The sequence below is a fragment of the Diachasma alloeum genome, unplaced genomic scaffold (assembly GCF_001412515.2).
Source record: "Diachasma alloeum isolate Michigan unplaced genomic scaffold, Dall2.0 Dall_scaffold_00866, whole genome shotgun sequence".
Taxonomy (NCBI): Eukaryota; Metazoa; Arthropoda; class Insecta; order Hymenoptera; family Braconidae; genus Diachasma; species Diachasma alloeum.
The window spans coordinates 57,425-81,127 of NW_021680987.1; the positions used below are offsets into that span (position 1 = coordinate 57,425).

General features: G+C 36.0%; 1 long non-coding RNA gene across 1 annotated transcript; it reads left to right on the forward strand.

Moving 5' to 3' along the window:
• Positions 1-297: 297 nt before the first annotated feature.
• LOC107045059 lies at positions 298-2,232 on the forward strand. The gene is made up of 4 exons (XR_001461407.1): positions 298-381; positions 577-724; positions 812-951; positions 1,707-2,232. It is a non-coding gene; the product is annotated as an uncharacterized LOC107045059 (long non-coding RNA).
• The last annotated feature ends 21,471 nt before the right edge of the window (positions 2,233-23,703 follow it).

Here is a 23,703-nt window from a genome sequence, read left to right on the forward strand (position 1 = left end):
AGCTGCGTATCTCATAAAGAGCACTAGTAACGCCGCCTCAGCGGTGTCTTTTGGTAACTTTCGGGTGTTAATGACTAACTTCATAGCTTTATCGCTTGAATTTTGAATTCAAACTAAACCTTCAACCAGACAAGCAAGTTACATCATCCAAAGTAAAAACGACTGAAAAATGTCCATAATTTGATATGAATTTTGCTTGAGTGATTCCATTCAATTCGAGTGTAGTTATGACATTCAGTGACAAGTGAAAATTGAGAAAGAAATGTTTCAATCGTTTGTTTTTTCTGCCTATAATATGTCATTATCCGCCACGAGTGGCGCAATCGGCGGTAGGCAGCTAGCGCATAGGAACATCGAGGATGTCCGAGCATCTCGTGATAGGTTATTATCAATCGTACTGAGTATTGCGGTTTTTATTATTCATATATTTTAGGGGAGGGTCGGGTAAAATGTGACATATTGAAATTTTTCCCAATTGTCAATATCTTTATTTATCAGTGAAAATATTGACAATTAGAGAAGATCACGAAACGTCCCATTTTACCCGACTCTCCTCTATAAGTTGATTGTTTGCAGGTTCTTTCGTCGGTTCGGTTTTCCCAATGCAATTGGTTGCATTGATGGGACTCATGTGGCAATTGTTCCGCCAAGAATTAACGACCCAGTGCACCCTGAAAACGTGTATGTAAATTGCAAAGAATACCGTTCATTAAATGTTCAGTTGGTGAGTTGAGTGATAGGCCAAAAAGAATATTAAGTGTACTTTGAGATTTCGATTGCGTCATTAATTGCATTATTTTTTGTATTACAGATATGTGACGCTGATTTCTAAATTGTTAATGTCAACGCCAGGTTTCCTGGAAGCGCATTGTACAATTTGGAATTCCAGTAACGTCCAGCCATTAATGAGAATATTGCATAATTACCATGGTGAACGGGTTTATTTGCTCGGTAATCTAAAATTCTATTAAGGGTGCAAAAAATTGTCATTTTTGATAAATTTAGGGGGTAAAAAACTTCGGGAATTTCTGACAATTATTTTCTCATTTTTTCAACGCTCAATGTCAGTAAATTTTATGAGTACATCAATCCGATTTGGATAAGAAAAAATCGACAATTGTCCATTATTTGTCCAATTTTTAGCTACAATTTCCGGATACAAAAAATGTTGACAATATCTGAACTTGCTCATTAAATGCAATTATGATGGGATAAAATTACACGTACGATATAATTTTGTAGAAAAAATAGCGAATTCGCTAGGAAATTCTATTGGATTTCTATTGAGAATTCTATTAGTTTTTGGCCAATTCTATTCAAAATATTTTATTTAAAAAAATCAATAGAACATGGTCTTTCTCCACAACTTTCTCGATGAAGTTATTTTCTGTAGGAATTCCTTGGCAGAAATTTTCCAAGTGTTTTTTCACATCTTTTCAAATAAAAAAATTTCGAATGAAATAAGACAAAGGCTTAGAAATTTTATGTCGAGGAATTTCTATAGAAAATATCTCAATAGAAAAACTTGTATAGAAAGACCAATTGCTATTGATTTATTTCTATAAAATATTTTCAATAAAATCGGCCAAAAACGAATAGAACTTTAAATAGGAATCCAATAGAATTTTCTAGCGAATTCACTAGGTTTTTCAATAAAAAATTTTTCGTAGACGTAAACGTTAATTTTATGGTTTAACTTTCTTTAGGAGATGCGGGGTACCCTTTACGGCCATGGCTCATGACGCCATTTAAGGATCCATTCGACGATTCTCCTGAGGACGCGTTTAATCGTGTATTCTGTCGAGGAGGGTCCCTCATCGAACGGGTTAATGAAATTCTGAAGATCAGATGGCGTTGTCTCCTCAAACATCGAGTACTTCATTATCATCCGGCAACGGCGGCAAAAATAACAAAAACATGTGTAGTTTTACACAATATGGCTAGCATAGGTGGCTTCTTATTCCCTGCAGGCGAAAATGAACCATACGTAGGCAATGAAGATTACGGGATATTCAATGATGAAGAGCTTCATGAAATGAATATTCTCAGAAGGCGTGTTAATCCCGAGTTGGCAGCCGGTCGAGGCCTTAGAGATCGAATTGTTCGATAATGGTTCACATGAGGATTATGAAAAAAATACACTCGCAATTTACTAATGAAAGAACAATAAAAGCGCGTCATGTGTACAGGATACTTCATTGAATTCGCGAATTTTTCGTACGAGGACAGAGAAAGCGGACTAAAATAAATAAAAATGTATTTACAAAAATCACATGTATTTTTTCCATGAATACAAACGTAAAAATGTACTTAATATGTAGGCTTATTGAACAAATATCACTTTTTTCCATATTTGCACTTGTTAATTGTCTTCCTGATTATTTTTACTAGTTAAATCTATAGTATTTATGGTACCGTTTCCATAGCTTTTTAATATTCACAGCTGCATTAGTCATCTTATCTTTGTTTATACTAAACAGGCATTACAGGATGTCCCATAGCATGTGACTAAAGCAAATTACAAATAACTTGGATACATTAAAATGTAAATAATTGTCCTTTTTTTATTGTACACGGAACATTCGGCAAATTACAATATAATTCCTTCCAAGTATTCGCCATCACTTGTACTACAGAACTCTATCCTGCGTTCGAAACTGGTATAGATGCGCTGTATTATGTTTTAATCAACAGCTCGGATAGCATCCCTAATTGCGTCTTGCACCGTCGTCGGATGCTTCTCATAGCGCTTGTCCTTGAGAAAACCCCATAGGCAAAAATCGCAGGGATTTAAGTCCGGACTGTACGGCGGCCATTCCATGCGTCCATGGGCATACTTAGGGTACCCGAATATATGCTTAGGTACTGCAGCAGTCCTGTGCGGGGTGGCACCATCTTGCATGAAGTAGAAATTCTTGACTAACTGATTTTTTCATGCCCAAGGAAAGAAGTTCTTCTTCAAGAACTCAGCGTAAATACCAGCAATGATTGTCGGACTCTTAATAAATTCAAGGAAAATACCTTTTATTGTAATTGCCGCCCATGCAGTGACTTTTTTTCGGGTGTGAGGACTTGGTTTCAATAACGTGAGATGACTAGTCCCCCAAACGCGAAAATTTTGTTTATTTACTAAGCGATCTAAGTAGAAATGTGCATCGTTCGAGAAGATGATATTCTATGCCTTCATTTCCTTGGATTCAAAAAAATTGTGAAGTTCTTGGCAAAATTGAACACGGCGAGCCATCGCCTCCTCACTTAAAAATTGATGTACCGAAATTTTGTAGGGATGGAAGTTTAAAAACACTTCCAAGATGCGGTGCAGTGAAGTTTTTGAGACTTTCAAGGTTTGAGAAGCCGTTCAAAGAGTATCATTCGGATACTTTTTGAAATGTTCTTCAGTTGTGCGGACAACTTCATCCGTGGTGACAGTACGTGAAGCACCAGGATGCTCATGCCCTGTATCATCTAGTGTACCGTACTGATCAAATTTCTTAATTATCCTGAAAATACTCATAATTGGCCGAAAAATGCGTCAATTTTCAACAAAAGAAGAAAACAAAATTTTTTGGTTAGTTAGTTCATTCACTTTATTTACCGTTTGAGACTCGAATCAGACACTCCAGTGTGTGTGCCATACTTAGAATGATTTTTATTCAATGGTTAAATTTTCCATTTTAGTGCTGCAATTCCCGAGCGACTGAAGCATGAATGAAATTCGCGGTGAGTCTCCACTTTAACCATATATTAGACCTTAGACTGCAATGCCACCTTGCGGTATTCTACGCAATTTACTTTGGTCACATGTTATGGGACACACTGTATAATATTTAATGACTCTCCCTCGCGCTCTCATAGCAATCTTCTCAGGTTTTAAAGCTGTACTTATATTTATTCCAACTGATATATCTAATGAACTTGTAAAGAACACATCATTAACGATAAGATGACCTGTTGAATGATGAAAAACTATTATCTCCATTGATTCGTCATTAACATAATTAGAGAAAATATTGAAATTGACTTCTTAATTATTTTGTTGTTGTCCACTAAACAATGAGATGCTCCATACAATGTGAAAACACATTTTTTCTTCAAAATTCATCCAGCAATAAAAAATTGATCTTGACATTATGCTGCACCTGCCTGTTTGTGAGATTAAATGTGAAATTAAGAAATTACGAAAACGATTTCCCTAAATAGTGGAAAATAAAAAAAAGACAACGATTTCATGATAGGTCATCTTTTTAGTAGTAAAAATACGATGACCTTTAAACCAATACTGTAGTAGGATAAAAAATCACCATGGGTGATATACTAACTTGTTGCCAATATTCCTTAGAACCCTTAACTGCATAACGTTAGCTCACGAATTTTTGGCAATGTGGAATAACTTTTGGTCATAATATTTTCTCTTCAACTACTCCCTTGGAGAGAGCGATAATATTTTCCCAATTTCGGAGAGAAGCATTTTGGCGATGGTTGCCATTGACCTTTTGCCTGTAGAGGATGCTGCAAAAAAACAGGGGGTCAAAATTTCATTTATCTATTACTAGGGGGCTACGCCCCCTGCTCGCTCCGCTCGCCAACCCCGGGGGTGGGCTTCGCCCCCCCCCTGCTCGCATCGCTCACTCCCCCCTTCCGGTGTGACCGAGTGGGTGTGACCGGGAGGGTTTTTCCGATAGCTCTATACATACTTTACCATAAGAGGCCACATATATATAATTCCCCCCCATTAATGGGCACCCCCCATAAATGGGCACCCCCCATAAATGGGCACCGCCCATAAATGGGCACCCCCCCATATATGGGCACCCCCCCATTTATGGGCACCCCCCATATATGAACACCCCCCGTATATGGGCATCCCCCGTATATGGGCACACCCCATATATGGGCACCCCCCCATACATGAACACCCCCCCATACATGAACACCCCCCCATATATGGGCACCCCCCCATAGATGAACACCCCCCCATACATGAACACCCCTCCATATATGGGGTGTGCCCATATATGGGGGGTGCCTATATATATGGGCACACCTCATATGTGGGGGGGGGTGTTCATATATGGGGGGGGTTCATATATGGGGGGGTGTTCATATATGGGGGGGTATATATATGGGGTGTGCCTATATATATGGGCAAAAAAAAATTCTAAGAGAATTAGAATTTAGAGAGAAAAAATTTCCGCTTCCCCCAGCCGGGAATCGCCCCCGGGTCTCCCAGATATGCGCCGGGCACTCTTACCGACTAAGCTACCGGGAACCACAGAAATTCACTCTCAAATTCACCTCAAACACCGCCTAACCTCCTTTAGGCATTAAAGAATTCTAAGAGAATTAGAATTTAGAGAGAAAAAATTTCCGCTTCCCCCAGCCGGGAATCGCCCCCGGGTCTCCCAGATATGCGCCGGGCACTCTTACCGACTAAGCTACCGGGAACCACAGAAATTCACTCTCAAATTCACCTCAAACACCGCCTAACCTCCTTTAGGCATTAAAGAATTCTAAGAGAATTAGAATTTAGAGAGTGCCAATTTCCGCTTCACCCAGCCGGGAATCGAACCCGGGTCTCCCAGATACGCGCCGGGCACTCTTACCGACTAAGCTACCGGGAACCACAGAAATTCACTCTCAAATTCACCTCAAACACCGCCTAACCTCCTTTAGGCATTAAAGAATTCTAAGANAAAAAAGAGGCGCTAACTTCAGAGGAGAGGTTTTGAGGAAGGAAAAGAATGCAGACTCGATGGAATGCATTCTGAGGGAGAATTAGATAATCATAACACTACTCTCCCCTCTGAAAGAAAGATTGTCGTCGCGACAATCAGGCAAACCTGTTAAGAGCAACAGAAATATCAGTTTTAAAAGAGAAGTGATATTTAAGTTATCTGGGGGTCTTAACCCATATTCTCTTGANGTGATATTTAAGTTATCTGGGGCTCTTAACCCATATTCTCTTCGAAAACCCAGACGAAAAATACAAAAGAGAATAGGAATTGATTTGAAATAAGGGTATGTTTGTCTGGATTTGTAGTAGTCAGTACTGGTCATCAATAGGGGCCGCGTGACAGGTCAATCCAGGAAAATCTTGATCAGAAATGGTTCTGAAAAAGAGAATGGGAAAATCTGGCAGAATCAAGGTCGAATAAAAAGAAAGAATAAGAAAAGATTATTCTTCAGAAAGAATAAAAGATAGAGAAGCTATGCGCAATCGTTATCTCTTGAATATATCCCGGGAAAATGAAATAAAAGAAGAAAGAAAGTTATTCGTCTGTCAATTATGGCCAGTAATGGACACATAGATTAATAAATAATAAAGAAATGAAGAAAAGAGGGTTTAATCCTCATATGGAGCAATCCGATTAATGTGGATTACTTTAGGTCTCGAATGAGGTGATTTTTGAATGCGGTAAACTACGTCATTCAATTTATTTTTGATAACGTAAGGTCCTTCCCAATCACACTGTAATTTGGGAAATTTTTCTTTAACTTTACGTGGATTGAAGAACCAAATTTTTTGGTTAGGTTGAAAATGAATCATGTTGGTTTTAATATCGAATCTCGATTTCATTAGATCACTCTTAACTTGGAGTTTATTTCGAACATTGAAATGAATTGAATCAAGTTGATTCTTGAAATTTTCGACATATTCAGGCAGAGTTTGAGAAGAATCATGTGGGGGAAAACCTCTAATGAGATCCAGAGGAAGCTTGAGTTCACGACCCATCATCAACAAAGCTGGAGTATATTCAGTAGTTTGATGCTTTGAAGAACGAAAAGCGAGGAGAAAAAGTGGGATCCATTTGTCCCAATCTTTCTGGTTAAAATTAATAAACTTCGCTAAATAATTTGTGATGGTTCTATTCAATCGTTCCACCATTTCATTAGATTGGGGGTGAAGAGGGGTTGTCCTAGTTTTGTCGATTCCTAGAAGGTTCAAAATTTCGTTGAAAATCGGGGATTCGAAGTTTCGACCTTGATCGGAATGAATTTCAAGCGGAATTTCGAAACGAGAAATGATCTCTCGAATTAAAGCTTCAGCTACGGTAGTAGCTTGTTGATTTGGAAGAGGTATAGCCTCTGGCCATCTTGAAAAATAATCAGTGACAACCAAAATGAAGCGATTCCCAGAAGAAGATTTCGAGAAAGGACCTAGGAAATCAATGGCCAATCTTTCAAAAGGAAAACCAACACTGTAAATTTGGAGTTCACCTTTAGTCTTTACATGAGGACCTTTTCTCGAGAAGCAAATTTTGCATTTCTTGCAATAATTTTCGACATCGAACTTACAAGTTGCCCAGTAAAAGTTTTGACGAATTTTAGAAAGAGTTTTATTGATACCGAAATGTCCACTAGAGGGGGAGTCGTGGGCAGAGGACAGGATCTCAGTAATAAGATTTCTAGGAATAACGATCTGATAGATGAATTTTGTTCGGTCAGGGGATTCCCAACGACGGAATAGGATGTTATCCTTTAGTTCTAGTGAATCCCAATGGAGAAGATAGATTTTAAAATCAGAACCAAGGTGTGAAACTTCTTTCCAATCTGGGCGATGATTGGATTTCTTGAATTGGATAACTGTTTTCAATATGGAATCCTCATTTTGGAGTTTAATCCAATCATGGTCATTCTTGGAATAACAAATAGTTCTAAAAACTATTTTATCAGAAGAATCTTCAATGGCATTAGCCTTTCCACAAGTTTTACAAGAGCAAGGGCGACGCGATAGAGCGTCAGCATTGCCATGGAGATGTCCAGGACGATGAGCAATCTCGAAGTCATATGAGAAAAGGAATTCTATCCAGCGAGCTATCTGATTGACCGGCTTTTTGAAAGAAATGAGCCATTTCAAAGCAGCATGATCGGTACGAATCAGAAATTTTCGACCCAGAAGATAATGAGAAAATGATTCGACAGATTTGATGACAGCCAATAGTTCTTTGCGGGTAACACAATAATTCTTCTCTAAATTACTGAGACATTTGCTGTAATAAGCGATGACTTTTTCTCCACCATCTTGAATTTGCGAGAGGGTAGCTCCAATAGCGAATTGAGAAGCATCAGTATCGAGAATAAATTTACCGATGGGAGAGGGTGTAGATAAAATAGGGGAAGAGGTTAGAATTGATTTCAAATTATCAAATGCGGATTGACAGTCTTCTGACCAGATGAAAGGAGTTTTAACGTCACCAATTTTATGAAGTGGTTTTGCAATAGAAGCAAAACCTTTGACATATTGTCGATAATAAGAACAGACACCAATGAAACTGCGAATGGCTGTTTTATCTACAGGAATTGGCCATTCAATGATCGCTGAAATTTTCTCTGGGGAACAATGAATTCCGTACTCGGAGATCATGTGACCTAAGAAGAGGATTTCTTTTTGGAAAAAGATGCATTTTTTATAATTGACTTTCAAATTGGCAGACGAAAGTCGATGGAAAATAATTTCAAGATTCTGAAGATGTTCTTTGAATGATCGACCAAGGACTAAAATGTCATCGAGGTAAACTAAGCAGATTTTCCAGACGAGATCTTTGAGAATGTGATTCATCACACGAACGAAAGTTGCAGGAGCATTACATAAACCGAAAGGGAGTACTTTGAATTGCCAAAGTTCATTCTCGATACAGAAGGCAGTTTTCTCTTTATCTTCAGGAGCAATTTCAACCTGCCAATAACCACTCTTAAGGTCAATTAATGAGAACCAACAAAAACCTTTTGTTGAATCAAGAAGTTCACTAATAGATGGGATTGGCATGCAATCCTTCTGAGTGACTTTATTGAGCAGACGGAAATCAATACAAAATCGAAGAGAACCATCTTTCTTTTTCACTAAAACAACCGGGGAAGACCAAGGACTAGAACTTGCTTCGATGATGTCATCCTCTTTCATTTCCTGTAACAATTCGAAAGCGATATCCCTGTAATGAAAGGGAATCCTACGAGGAAGTTGTTTGATGGGTGAAGAATTTTCGATAATAATTCGGTGTTGTAAACCGACATATTTCCCTAATTCTTTATTATTTCTAGCAAATCTGTCTTCAAAATGGATCAGAAATTCTTGAAAAAGTTTTTTTTTGATTTTCATCTAATAATTTAGATGAAGAAAGGAAAAGTTGATATAGAAATTCAGGGAGTGATATTGAAGAATTTTTAGAATCAACAACGGAAGTTTGACGAATAGAAACTACTTTCTGAGAAGAATTAATAATGAATTTTCGGTTGATAATTGTTTGGAATTCAGTTAGAAGTCGAGTTTTCGCGAGAAAATCCAACCCTAAAATGCAACCAATTTTAATATCAGCGAAAACAGCATCAATGGGAACTGAGATGTTGTTTACTGAGATGGTTACTCATTTGATTGCAGTGTAATTCAATTTTGAACCATTGGTAGTAGAGATGGAAAATTTTTTATGAAGAGTTTTCAAAGAATCCAAGTTATTGGAGAAAAGTTGAGGATTCACTATCGTAATATCTGAAGCTGTGTCAAGAGCATCGAACAAGATCGAGTATTAATTTTCCCGAATAATTTCAAATGTAGATCGGTTGATTGATTCGAGGTTTTGAAACAAGATTTATTCTCTTGAGGAGTCACTTTGACCTCATCCAAATTGACTCTATTTAGTTTTCCAAATGAAAATTGGGAGATTCCGATTCGGTAGAGTTGAATGTACTGGGTTGCACGTCAACACTCATGTCACTACATGAATTGGATCAATTCTGATTTTGGGTAAAATAACATTTAGTACTTTGGGTAGAATTCTGACTACGAGGTTGAGAATGAGAATTATTTTGAGTATTTGGAGTCCAAGGAGTTGAACCGTCATATTCGGAGATTTTCATCCAATTCCGATGTGAAATTAACGAATTCGCGTTGTTCCGGTTTGGAAATTCTGAAACAATAGGTTGATTAAGGGAGAAAGAATTGTCCATAGGAGGATTAAAGCCTGAAGAAGAATTATGAGGAAAATGAAAATTATTATCTGGATTTTCCGGAATGTGGTTAGGAATTTTCCTCGGGATGTCTGCAATGATCTCAAAAATCTTCTCTTGTGCAGCATTGAAACCTTGTTGTAGTTCCTGTTGCAATGTCCTCAGGAGGTCCTCCCGAATGATTGAGACCGATTGAGAGAGATTCCGTTGTAGAGATGATTCTAATTCTCCTTTCGCCGTTGTAGTTTTCAGACGAATCTCTTGATTAGTTGTTTCCAACAACTCCATTTGGGTAGATACGAGAGAGGTTGATATTTCTCCTTGAACCGTATCCGAGAGTTCCGACCGAATAATCGAACGGATTTCTTCGCGTAGAGTCGCGTTAAATTCTTTCCTCACGGCATTTTCTAATTCGCGTTGTAATAAATTTTGGACATCCGTTTGAACATTGGTAAGGGACTGGTCAATAAAATGTCTAATCGCGTGATTATTGGATGTAATTTTGTCATCTACAAATTCATCAAAAACTTCCCTATTATGTCTTGGATCAGCTATAAGTCCGTCGTCAAAGTCGTCTAGCCTCTGTCGATACATTTTGAGGAGAAATCCGGCACTTTTTTCACGAGTTCACAACGAAAATATCACGGAATTTAATCATCCCACTTCTGACACCAATTGAAACGCACATGGGTAAAAATAAAGTATTTATTAAGTTTAAAAGGGGACGATATCAAAAGAGACATGTTAAAAAAAAAAGAGAGAAAAGAAAAGAGTAATAATAACAAAAAAGAGGCGCTAACTTCAGAGGAGAGGTTTTGAGGAAGGAAAAGAATGCAGACTCGATGGAATGCATTCTGAGGGAGAATTAGATAATCATAACAATATATAGGCACCCCCATATGGGGGGGTACCTATATATATAGGCACCCACCATATATGGGCACCCCTGTATATATGGGCATCCACCCATATATGGGCAATCCCCTTAGAACCCCCATGACCCTTATGACCCTTACCATCCCTATGACCCTCATGACCCTCAGCCCTCCTATGACAATCGTGACCCTTACCACTCCTATACACCTCTATGACATTTAGAACCCCTATGACCCTCGTGACCTTTGAGACCCTCGTGACCCTTATGACCCTTAGTCTTAGTGAAATGTCCATTTCAAATTCAGAAAATTTTCCCCGTTTTCATTACTTTTTATGGAATAATGCGACCGAATTTTAACTTGGTTATCCATTTGTTATATTAAATTTTCATTGTTCAAGTACCTTTCGGGAAATTTCAATTCAGTCAGTTATTTTAAAAGTTAGATACCATGAAAATGAAGGACTTGCTTACCTGAAATTTTGCTCTTTACATGAACTGCGTAAGGATTAGGAAGAGAGTCTCGAGATCTTTTCAGTTGTCCATCTCCCTCAGCTATGGCATTTTCTGATTTTATGCAGGGAGTTTCCACCTCTGGTCCTTGGGGCTCTTGTTTTGCCTCAACTGTCTTGTTTGAAAAGTCAGTCTGAACCATTCAGACATCAGTCTTTGAAATCCTTACAATGGGCATTGAAATAGAGTTATCAGATTCATCGTGCTTAATCACAGTGTCTTTGCTTTCAGTACGCTCTGATTTTTCCACATTCAGAAAAAAATCCTCTTGTGATTTCTCATCATTTATTAACTGTAATTGCATGTCACGGTACTCTTGTTCATTTAGTGTAATGTCGAGTTCTGGGGGATCCTTCAGGAGGTGTTCCAAGTCATCATAGCCCTTTGAATATCTAGGCTTAGTCCCATCAGTTTCCTATTGTTTAAATATTCGGCATTATTAGTTATTAAATCCGCACTATATTCTCAGAAACACTCACCATAAACAAAACAGGCGATTCCTCAATCTCTTCATTTCCAATAGCTCCTACATTTGGGACTAGGACTGCCAATTGCCTCAGGAGAGATCTCGATAGTTTGTGAAGGACCACAAACTTGATTAATTATAATTACAAAGTCGTCGATGGGGTTAAGTAGGATTCAGTATCTCATTAGTTTTTGTGGAATATATCGCAATCCTAAAGAGATACTCAACTTTTTATAATTTTTTTATGGATCTCATTCTGCTCTACAAAAAATGTTATAAAAATTTCGATGCATTTCGTTGATTACGATATATTCTGAAAAAGTCAATGAGGAGTTATGTCGACTTAACCTAAAATGACCAATTTATGTACTTACCCTTTTCCATTGTTCTTTCGTTTTTTGCGCACCATCAGGGACTTTATTCAAAATAGTCTCGATTTGAGTCCACCGATTTCTAATACTTTCTTTGGTAACATCGTTGCAAAATTTTGTATTAATTAGTTCTGGAGTCACCTTTGTGAACTCCAGTAGCATTTCTTTTTGCAAATCATTAGCAATGCCAGCACGTTTGCTCTTGCCTTGATTCATCGTGTTTTTTGCCGGTTTTTTGTAGTTTCTCCATGGCGAGGAGAAACAAGAGCAAGATTTAAAAAAGATTTCAACAATTTGAGTGACGGTGCTTGATTTCCTGATGCGGATGAACGAAAGGCCGGCGAAACCGATGGGTAAACGGAAGATTACCACGAACGATGGGTGAACGGGCGGGCCAATCCGTCAACGAAGCCGTTTCACAGGCGAACCTAGCGCTGTATGCGGTGAATCGAATCCCCACACAAAAAATGTGAACGACACTACTTTCGTTTGGTGGAACCTATTCATATAACTCGAGAATATGCCCTCTGTGCTGCTGACTTGTCGGACATACTCGTTAAGTCGACGCTGCCGCCGTTTCGCGGATTCTCCCAACAAGACATTCTAGTGACGTTTAGTACACTAGCAGTCATTTCTTCAAATTCATCAAAAGAACCCAATTAATGAGAATTAATCAACTTCCCAATCATTACTCCACTTTGTTTCGATCATTTTCATGCTGTTTAGGCCCAAAAATGCACATCTACACTCATCTACGCTACATCTACGCTACATCTACGCTATACCGTAGATGTAACGTGTCCCCTAAATCTCCAGGGATGACAATATCAATGCCATGAACTATCTGATCGTATGGAATCCTAGTTCTGCCCAGGAACTTCTGCCTCCATTTAGTAATTGCATCGGCTACTAATTCAATAGGCACATTGGTGTACAATGATACATCAAGAGAAACCAGCTTATAACCTTCAGGAATAACTACACTTTGCATCTTTTTTACGAATTCCAAGCTGTTTTTACTATGCGATGGAAGCTTTTCCTTCAGAGGTTCCGATATCCTACCTAAATACCTTCCCAATCCCTGGAGTGGCTCATCTACAGAAGGTACAATCGGTCGATAAGCTATATCAACCTTATGAATCTTCGGTAGAAGACCTCGGCATAGTACACGTTTTAATCGTTAAACCCTCACGAGTCATTGGCCCAATGTAGTTCTTCCTGAACCATGCATCCACCAAATTGTTGTTCATCTTCTCATTACGACCAATATCAAACCCTAACGCTTCAAAATAAGTGCTAGTATCACCGAACATTCTCAACCCTGCGTCAATATAATCCATCTTCCCTAATATCACAGTAGCTTGGCCTTTATCACCCCTAGTAATCAGGATATTATTATTCTCCTTAACAAATTTCTTAACACAACTATAACCTCAATTGCCTTTCTGAACCGTCAGCCTATCAATGTGGTTCCTCAAGCCATCTACAACTGTATTCTGGAAATCGTTAACTTGTTCCTCATCAATATTCTCTGCAATTCTCTCTGCCTCCTCTTCTCTCCACCCTTAGATTTTGACCTTTATATTTTGACCGTTAGATTTTGACCCTCGTGACCTTTAGATGTTGAGCTTCAGATTTTGACCTGTGTGAACCTTAGAGTTTGAACTTTGTGTGTAAAATAATAAATAATTATATTCAAACCCTCATATTTTGACCCTTATGATCCGTAAATTTTGAACCTTGTGACCCTCAAATTCTGAAATTTCGATTTTGACCCTTCTTCGCAGAGCCTTGTATTTTGACCCTTAGGACCCGTAGTTTTTTACCCTTACTAGGCAAGACGCGCGTTTCTCGCGCGCTATTTAGGCTGCATGGTTCTGATACTGAATTCGACACTAAAGAATTGATGCAAATATTTGTATCTGTTCTTCAATCTCGAATTCTTCAGTCAAATTCTTGATTGCATCGACTGATCGAACTCACTTGACAACTGCATCAATAAGAAATTTCCAATAAGAAACTACAAAATTGCAATGATCCCAGCGAATGGAACCCATGTAATATCTATACACAGAAAAAAATTCTTGATTCAAATCGAATATTAAGCTCCTAATCGAACCGATTAAGATTTAATTAAATCAAGAATCATATCAAGCAGATTTCATTAATTTGGATTGAGTATATCCAAACAAGTCATAGTGATTTTTTTTTCACTAGAAATATCAATTTTCGCCTAAAAATTCACAAGTCTGCGAAAAATGGCTGAAATAAAGTGGTTAATCTCTCAATTTGGAGCTTATTCAATGAGCTTCATATCGGACATAGAGTTTCTACGAGTTATTCTACGAGAAAGACACCAGCTCAGGAGGAAACACTGAAATAACAACTTTCCAATTTGTGACTTGCAAAACCCAACACCTACACCATATAGCATACAACCCGCATCGTCACAATTGGAAGAACGAAAAATGCCCTCTAAGGATGACCTATTGATTTCTCCACTGATTTGACTCGAAATGCTATAAAAATCCATCGCAATTTGAATTTTCAAATAACCCATGAAGGAATAAATGTTTGCCAAAAAATCTCATGAGTATGCAAAAAATGAGCTTCACAACTGATATGCGATTTCTACTGATAATCAAGTCAGAAAATAATAATTCAGGACAAAACGATGAGAAAATGTGAAATTTTCAATTTGTGACATGACAAATTCAAAACATAATTACCTATAACAATGGATCAAGTGGACGGAATGAAGAAAATCATACGTAATTTTGAAGATCTCATTGAGATCTTCAAATTGGTGTGAAATAAATCTACATTGGCCAAGTACAAAGGTCCAAAAATGAATGAAAAGGTCGAATTTTGGGGTGTGATATAAGCTTCGAAACAGCAACAATCTCCAATAACTTCATGAAAATTCAATCAAATCGTATTCTATATATCACAATTTGAAGAACCAATTGTAGCCTTCATGATGATTCATTGACTTCCCCGCTGATTCAACTCAAAGAGATTGTAAAATCCAGCCAAAGTTAAATTTTCAAGTTAGACGCGAAAAAAGAATTTTCTTGCAATAAAAGAAAACAAGCAGGGGTTCGAGCCTTTTTGGCCGAAGCCATCTGACCATTACTTTGTTTTACAACTCTTTTTCTTTCTTTCATTTCTGCCAATTCCATTGGTAGTAAGCTTCCGAATGGGATAGCAGGCATTCGGATAGAAGGCATCGAAACAAATATTTTGAAAAAAAAAACTGAAATCGGTTGCGTAGTTTTTAAGCTATTGCACATAAATGTTTTCAGAGAAAGTCTAATATCTCGGGAACTACCTATGCGATTGAGCTCATGTTCAATATAAAGTATTGTTATCATGAATGGAAGATTCCCCTTTAAAAAAAAGCATGTAACGTTTTTTGTCACCGTTTTTGCGGCATAGCTTAGCTATCACGTATAAAAAATGAGAAAAAAAATTGATATTTTTAAAAAATNAAAGACACCAGCTCAGGAGGAAACACTGAAATAACAACTTTCCAATTTGTGACTTGCAAAACCCAACACCTACACCATATAGCATACAACCCGCATCGTCACAATTGGAAGAACGAAAAATGCCCTCTAAGGATGACCTATTGATTTCTCCACTGATTTGACTCGAAATGCTATAAAAATCCATCGCAATTTGAATTTTCAAATAACCCATGAAGGAATAAATGTTTGCCAAAAAATCTCATGAGTATGCAAAAAATGAGCTTCACAACTGATATGCGATTTCTACTGATAATCAAGTCAGAAAATAATAATTCAGGACAAAACGATGAGAAAATGTGAAATTTTCAATTTGTGACATGACAAATTCAAAACATAATTACCTATAACAATGGATCAAGTGGACGGAATGAAGAAAATCATACGTAATTTTGAAGATCTCATTGAGATCTTCAAATTGGTGTGAAATAAATCTACATTGGCCAAGTACAAAGGTCCAAAAATGAATGAAAAGGTCGAATTTTGGGGTGTGATATANGAGAATTAAATTTCCCATCCTTCAACCCCTGTTTCATTCCTTAATCTCTGTAACAAGCAGGGGTTCGAGCCTTTTTGGCCGAAGCCATCTGACCATTACTTTATGTTTTATAACTCTTTTTCTATCTTTCATTTCTACCAATTCCATTGGTAAGCTTCCGAATGGGATAGAAGGCATTCGGATAGAAGGCATCGAAACAAATATTTTGAAAAAAAAAACTGAAATCGGTTGCGTAGTTTTTAAGCTATTGCACATAAATGTTTTCAGAGAAAGTCTAATATCTCGGGAACTACCTATGCGATTGAGCTCATGTTCAATATAAAGTATTGTTATCATGAATGGAAGATTCCCCTTTAAAAAAAAGCATGTAACGTTTTTTGTCACCGTTTTTGCGGCATAGCTTAGCTATCACGTATAAAAAATGAGAAAAAAAATTGATATTTTTAAAAAATTTAATACATTATATATATATATATATATATATATATATATATATATATAATATATGGAAATTATATGATGTTGTATTAAAAAAAAAAGTATTTTTAGTTTCTTTTCAATTTTTGAATTAATTTTTTTTTTGTAAATCAAATATGAAAAGTAAAAAAGGTCAGAACAAATAGATAAAATTGAACCGGATATGAATTTGCTCGGAACCATACCTTTGTGCTAAAAGAAACATAGACAACCATACTCTGGGTAAAGGCGCGCATAGCGCGCTCCATACGCTACTCTGTACAAATTTCAACTTGATATCTCAATTTTTGCGCAAGCTCTAGAGTGATTACAAGGATTTTTATAAAAAAACAAAAACTGAAATATCTCGAAAACATTGTATGAACGGGTATATATGTTTTGATTGATTCGGATAGAAGGCATCAAAACGAATATTTTGAAAAAAAAAAAATTTTCATCGGTTGAATAGCTTCGAAGATATTAGCGAAAAACGATTTAAAAACGAATAGCTTTTTCTCAAAAACTATTTGATCAATCGGGCGGAACTTTTGCACAGAGTTATTCCTTGTTAAGGTCTATAATCTGACAAAATTTCAGATTTTTTGGAATAAGTTTAGCCAATTAATTACTCAATTTTCTCAAAATTGACCATCGGAAAGGTGGCGATGGACATTGACACCGACAGACATGGTCGCCAAACTTCGTATTTTTACGTTTCAGACCATTCTACATTATTTCCAATCAAAATTAGAGAATGTGGAAACAGCACGATTACAATGCTTCCATTCGGAAGTAAAAACAAAAATAATTTTGATGACGAAAAGAAAGAAAAGTTTCATCTAAAACTGATAAATTGTAATAAAAAAAAATTGACAAAAAATTAAAATTAATAAACATTTTCAATAAATAAATTCGAAATTCTTTTCATTGTATCTTGAGTCATTTCTCATATTTAAAAATAAGAATTAACAAATTGATATCTCAATTTTTGCACAAGCTAGAGTGATTACAAGGATTTTTATAAACAAGCTGTCTGGTAAATTTAACCTTCATGACGTCTACAGCACTGGAAGTTCAACTCTAGAACGTCTGATTCAAAAGACCCACAACGCTCAGAATATCGACTCATTCATACATTTAATTGATTTTCAAAAAGGCTGACCCTTGTAGCTTTTGAATCATGAAAACCACCGGCCCTTGGAATAATCGAGCTTTAAATAGCACGACGTATGAAATCTATGACTCTCAATACATATGACCCGTAAAGGCGAGGACTTTGAAAGATGAAACGTCAAATTGATTTATTAATAGATTCTTCCACAGACTTACCTAATACTACACATGAACAAGTATTTTGTCTTGCTGAAGAAAGAATCAGGATTTGAGTGGTGGATGACAAGTCAGAATTTGGAACAACATAGTTGATCCTCAGTACATCCAACCTGAGAACCTTATGACCCTAGGAAAATTCAACCTGTGAAACGTATGAAATCCAATACATTTGATCCTCAAAAAGTGAAACATGAAGTTGATATGATAATATATTTCTCTACAGACCCACCCAGGACTAAACATGAACATTTTTTCTCCTTGGATGAGAATTAAGATGAAATTTCCAAAGAGTATTCGGCGGAATTTACTAGAGGCGTTCCATCCGTGGTACTTGTCTCTTCCATATATCGTTGAAAACAACCACATCGAATTGAAGAAGAAGTATCTTATCCTTGAAATTATTATTGAAAATATTAGCCACATTTAACTTAGGTAATAGTATTCACATACTATTCACATAAAACATAACATTGACTAATCACAAAAATTTTAATAATAATAATTAATAGGAAATTGACATCTCTTGAAAAAAACAAGGTTTCCATTCGGAAGCAAAAATCATACTGATCTATATTGCAGTCACAGCTATGGCACTTTATCAATTATTACATAATATGTGAGATGTAAAAAAACATGAATGATTGTTATATGACATACAGATATAGAAATAATTGATAAAATTACGAAATTTAAATTTTTAGAAAAAAAGATTGTTCGAAAAATTGCTATATTAAAGGATGTACTGGATCGATTGACACAAAATTTTATACGCAAGTGTGGGACCATGTTATAAAGTAGTAGCCAGAATCTCAGATTTTTAATCCAAGTTGGATGCGTATTATGGGCTTTCATTTGAAAAAACACGAAAAACGCAAATATCTCGAAAACTTTGTATGGGCGGGTATTCATATTTTGATTGCTCTAGATAGAGGGCATCAGACGAATATTTTGAGTGCAGAAAAAAGTTAATCGGACCAGTAGTTTGAGAGATATTAAGTAAAACAGGTTTTCAGATAAAGTTGAATATCTCCGAAACTACTCATCCGATTCAGCTCATTAGAAATACAGATCTGTAGAACCATAAGAGCTACAATCGTGCCAAATTTCAACTTCACTTCAACACAACCTTTTCTTCATAAAAATAAAAAATTACTTATGTAGCAATATTATGATTTGGTTCGATAGACATTATCACAAGGAATATTTTGGGGTCAAAAAAATTAAATTCGGCCAAGTAGTTTTTGAGATATTGAGGAAAAAACATTTTTGAGAAATTGCTGTATCTCAAAAACTACTGGACCGATCGAGCTGAACTTTGGCTCAGAGACGCTCCAAAGTAGTACCAATTATATGACAAAATTTCAGATTTTTAGTTGCAAGTTTAGTCCTTTTTTCGTTTGTATTTATAAAAAAATTTCAAAAAATCGACACCAACTTTCGGACATACATACACACATTTTCTAATAACATCATTTCTTGACGTTTCATGATATTCTACATCATTTCCAAGCAAAATTACGAGATTGCAAAATTCATCGATCACAAGGGTTCCATTCGGAAGCAAAAATGAAGAAAAATAACAATTTTCTGCCTATAAGTTCCATAGTGAGAATGAGAAATGACCAGAATCCAATAATTCTCTTATCAATTTGAGTATAAAATATATATGGTTTATGAAAAAGAGAGAAGGGAATTAGCATGAAAACCCAAAAAAGGACCAGCGTCACGATTACGGATTGCCCTATTGGGGATCAGAAATATGATGCATCATTTTGAAGAAAAATAAATACCCTTCAAAATGGTATATGATGAGTTTCATTCACTTCAGAAAATCCAATCCAAACTGACTTTACGCTAAAATCATGGAAATTAATTTTCTGAATAGGATCTTTTCTAAATGAAAGAAAATTGCAGATAAATGAATGAATCAGGAACCAATACTGAAGTAATTCAATGTACTTGCAGCTTAGTAGGGAATATCTCCATAGATTCGGACAGAAACCGAGAAAGTCTCGTCATTGAGAGGAAGAAATTGGCACTTTTCAAAACGTGACATGCTGAAATCGTTACATCATCGTTTATAACAATTCAGCTAGTGAATCGAATGGATAATATAAAATATCAATATGAAGATCTCGATGAGACCTTCGAGTTGTCATATGACATCCTTTCTAGTTAAATCTGAACCCTAGATAAACGGTAAAAACTGTAATTTGTTACGTGTGACATAACGTAAAGAATGGAAACAATCTGCAATAATGGATATGAATTCCGTTGGATCAGGATTGTCATGCATCATTTCGAAGAACGATAAATATTCTTTGGGATGGTATATGAATTGTTTAACTGGCTCGACCGATAGTTGCAGAAAAAACCGATCCAGACTGAATTTACAGTAAAATGGTAAGATTTCGTTTTCTGGATAGAACCTTTCATAAGTTAATAAAAATTGAAGATAATTGAATAAATCAGCGGTCAATTCGTAGGCGATTAGATATATTTTCACCTAGGATATCTCCACATATTCCAATAGAAACCAAACAACTCTTGCTATTTAGGAGAAAAAATACGGAATTTTCAAAGTGTGACATGCTAAAATCGCTACATTATCGCTTATAACAATTGATTTAGGTGATAGAGCAGATAATATGGGATATCAATTTGAAGATCTCGATAAGTCCTTCAAAGAGACATACGATAAATCCCCATTGGTCAAGTCGAAGGCCTCGATAAATGGTAAAAACTGTCATTTTTAAGGTGTGACATAACGTGAAAAATGGAAATAATCTGCAATAACTCAATGAAAATTGGAGCAAATGATATTTATCACACATCATTTTGAAGAGCATAAAATGCCCTTCAAAATAATGTGTGAATATTCCCGTCTGGTCTACTCAGAAGTATCAAAAAATCCATCCAAAGTTAATTTTTCAAGTGAAACATGAAAATTCACTTATCGCCTAAAACTCTCATAACTCAATGAAAAATGGTCAGAATGGGATGAATCAGGCATCACTTTGGAGCTCATTTAATAAGCTTTCCAGTGAGTGTACTATATATTTTTTCTGCAACTATCGGTTCATGGAAAAGGAAAAAGAACTTGAGCATAGAAACCAAAGAAAAAAGCCTGGTAACGCTCACGGATCTTTTACTTATGGATGGATGGAAAAATATTTTGACATTTAGATTTTAATCCTTAGATTTTGACCTTTCGATTTAGTCCCTTATATCGCGTGAGTATTGCCAAAAAGTCAGATAGACTTTTTTGGATGTTCCTGAAAATTTTAGCCAAAAAAGGTCGTATAACCACTTGTCTAGGGAATAGGATATCTACACGTTTCAGATGATTTTGACACATGTCAGTCTAACTTTTCAAGATAATTTTGTTTTTTTTTAAGGAAAATTTTTTAATTTTTCAAAATTCGGGCCAAAAGGTCGTATAAAATTTCTGGCAGGCGATAGGGAATGTCCACGTTTCAGATAAAATCAAGTCATCTAAGCCTAACTTATCGAGACCAATTTTTTACTGTTTTTACAAGGAATTTTTCAATTTGTTGAAAATTTGACCCGAAATATCACAAACATCTCATCATCTAGCAACCACTAGTTTTTAGTAACATCCAAAACGCGGAAATTTACTATTCCCTGGGAACATGTTTATAAGTCCTTGTAGCCCGAATTTCCAAAAAATTGGGAAACTCTGTAGGAAAAAAATGGTCTCGGACAGTTAGACTCCGATATCTCAAATGGCTCAAATGGCAGAAGTTTATATAAAATTTTGGCCCGAATATCTAAAAAAAACTGAGTTCCCTTTCAAAAAATGAAAAAATTCGAAAAAGTTAGAAATTTTCCATTCCTTGGCAGGAGGTTTATACAACCTTTTTGCTGAAATATTCAACAAATTAAAAAATTCCTTGAAAATTAGGAAAATAGAAATCTCCACATTTAAGATACTTTTCAGACATCTGAGCATAACTTGTCAAGACATGACAATAAATTTTGTAAAAGGCAATTTTTCAGTTTTTTGAAAATTCAGGCTAAAATGTCTTGTCTTTTTTTTTTTTTTACCAATTCCATTGGTAGTAAGCTACTGAATGGATCAGTGATTTGTCGATGATTGTGGAACATATTAAACCCTAAAAAAACAAAAACGAATGTTTTTGTAAAAAAAACTGCGCCAAGAAAAAGTTTTGTTTGGTTCTTACTGGAAAGTAGAAATTTTTGAAAAATACAAAGAAATGAAAAAGAAAGCCAAGTCAGCAATGTCGAATAAATGAAAATAGTGCACAATCAGATTTCTATAAGAGAAATTGGTTCAAATCGAATGAGGATTTTAAAAAAATTCTTGATAAAATAAAAAATTAGTAGAAGGAGGACCAACGTCCTTGGTGCGGATCAGAAGATGGAGAATTAGATTGATACTAGACAATGAGTTGAAAAACTCCGCGCCAAGAACGTTGGTCCTCCTTCTACTAATTTTTTATTTCATCAAGAATTTTTTTAAAATCCTCATTCGATTTGAAACAATTTCTCTTATAGAAATCTGATTGTGCACTATTTTCGTTTATTCGACATTGCTGACTTGGCTTTCTTTTTCATTTCTTTGTATTTTTCAAAAATTTCTACTTCCCAGTAAGAACCAAACAAAACTTTTTCTTGGCGCAGTTTTTTTACAAAAACATTCGTTTTTGTTTTTTTACGGAGATTTCGTTATTTTTTCAAAATAAACAAGGAATCGTTTTTATATCCTGTAAATTTTTTCATTTTCAATTCAATTCGGCTCACTTATTTTTCACACGATAAATCATCTTTCCAATTAACAATCGAAGTAAAACAAATAGTTCTATTCCACAGTCGTTATTTGCACCGACTTTTAATTATCTATTCAAGATTTTTCGACTGAATTTGCTTCTCCGAGAATTCATTTGTGCATGAAACGCGATTGAAAAATATCTGTGGAATTCATCATTCGTGCACCATATTCAATTTGTAAGTTCTCGGGCTTCCCTCGGTGCGTCTGGTTGTATTGCACTGTTACCAACCCCGTAACAAAAAAATGATACGAGTTGATGTGAAATGCGAGAATGTGCATATGAACCCGTTGCTATGCGCGTATTTTTTGAAATATTGCTTCGAATAGAAAAATAGTTACATCAATGAGAAGCTTGTGGCCAATTTATATAATGTAACTAAGAGTATTTTTCATGTAGCTAGTCACGTTTGTATTTTATTTAATGGATATGATTCGGTGGTAGTGGAGGGGGTAGTTGCTTCGTGTATAGATACACGGCAGCGATCGGCCTGATGTTTTGTACAATCGGAGTCAAAACTTTTCTTGGCCAATACGCTGCCGCGTATCTCGATTATTTCTCGAACTGCAACAGTTTTCGTACAGCTTGTAGGTTCAAATTTCTGCTTCAGAATGTCTTCAAAATTTCTCAGAACGCCTGATTCATATAGGAAGTCCAATCCCAGGATGCAGTCCTCGAGAATATCAGCCAAAACTAAATTGAGATTGATTGACAGTCCTCCGATGTGAATCGTTGTATTCTGGATGGAATAATATCAAAAAGGTGTTCTGGTGACGGTTAGGATGTTGATAGGTTGATTGATTTGCTTAAAAACTACAGATTTTTTGTTGAAAAATTTTGGATTCAAAATAGAAATATCAGAAGCTGTATCGATCAACATATTGCATTTCTTCTTGTCAATTTCTCCAGTCA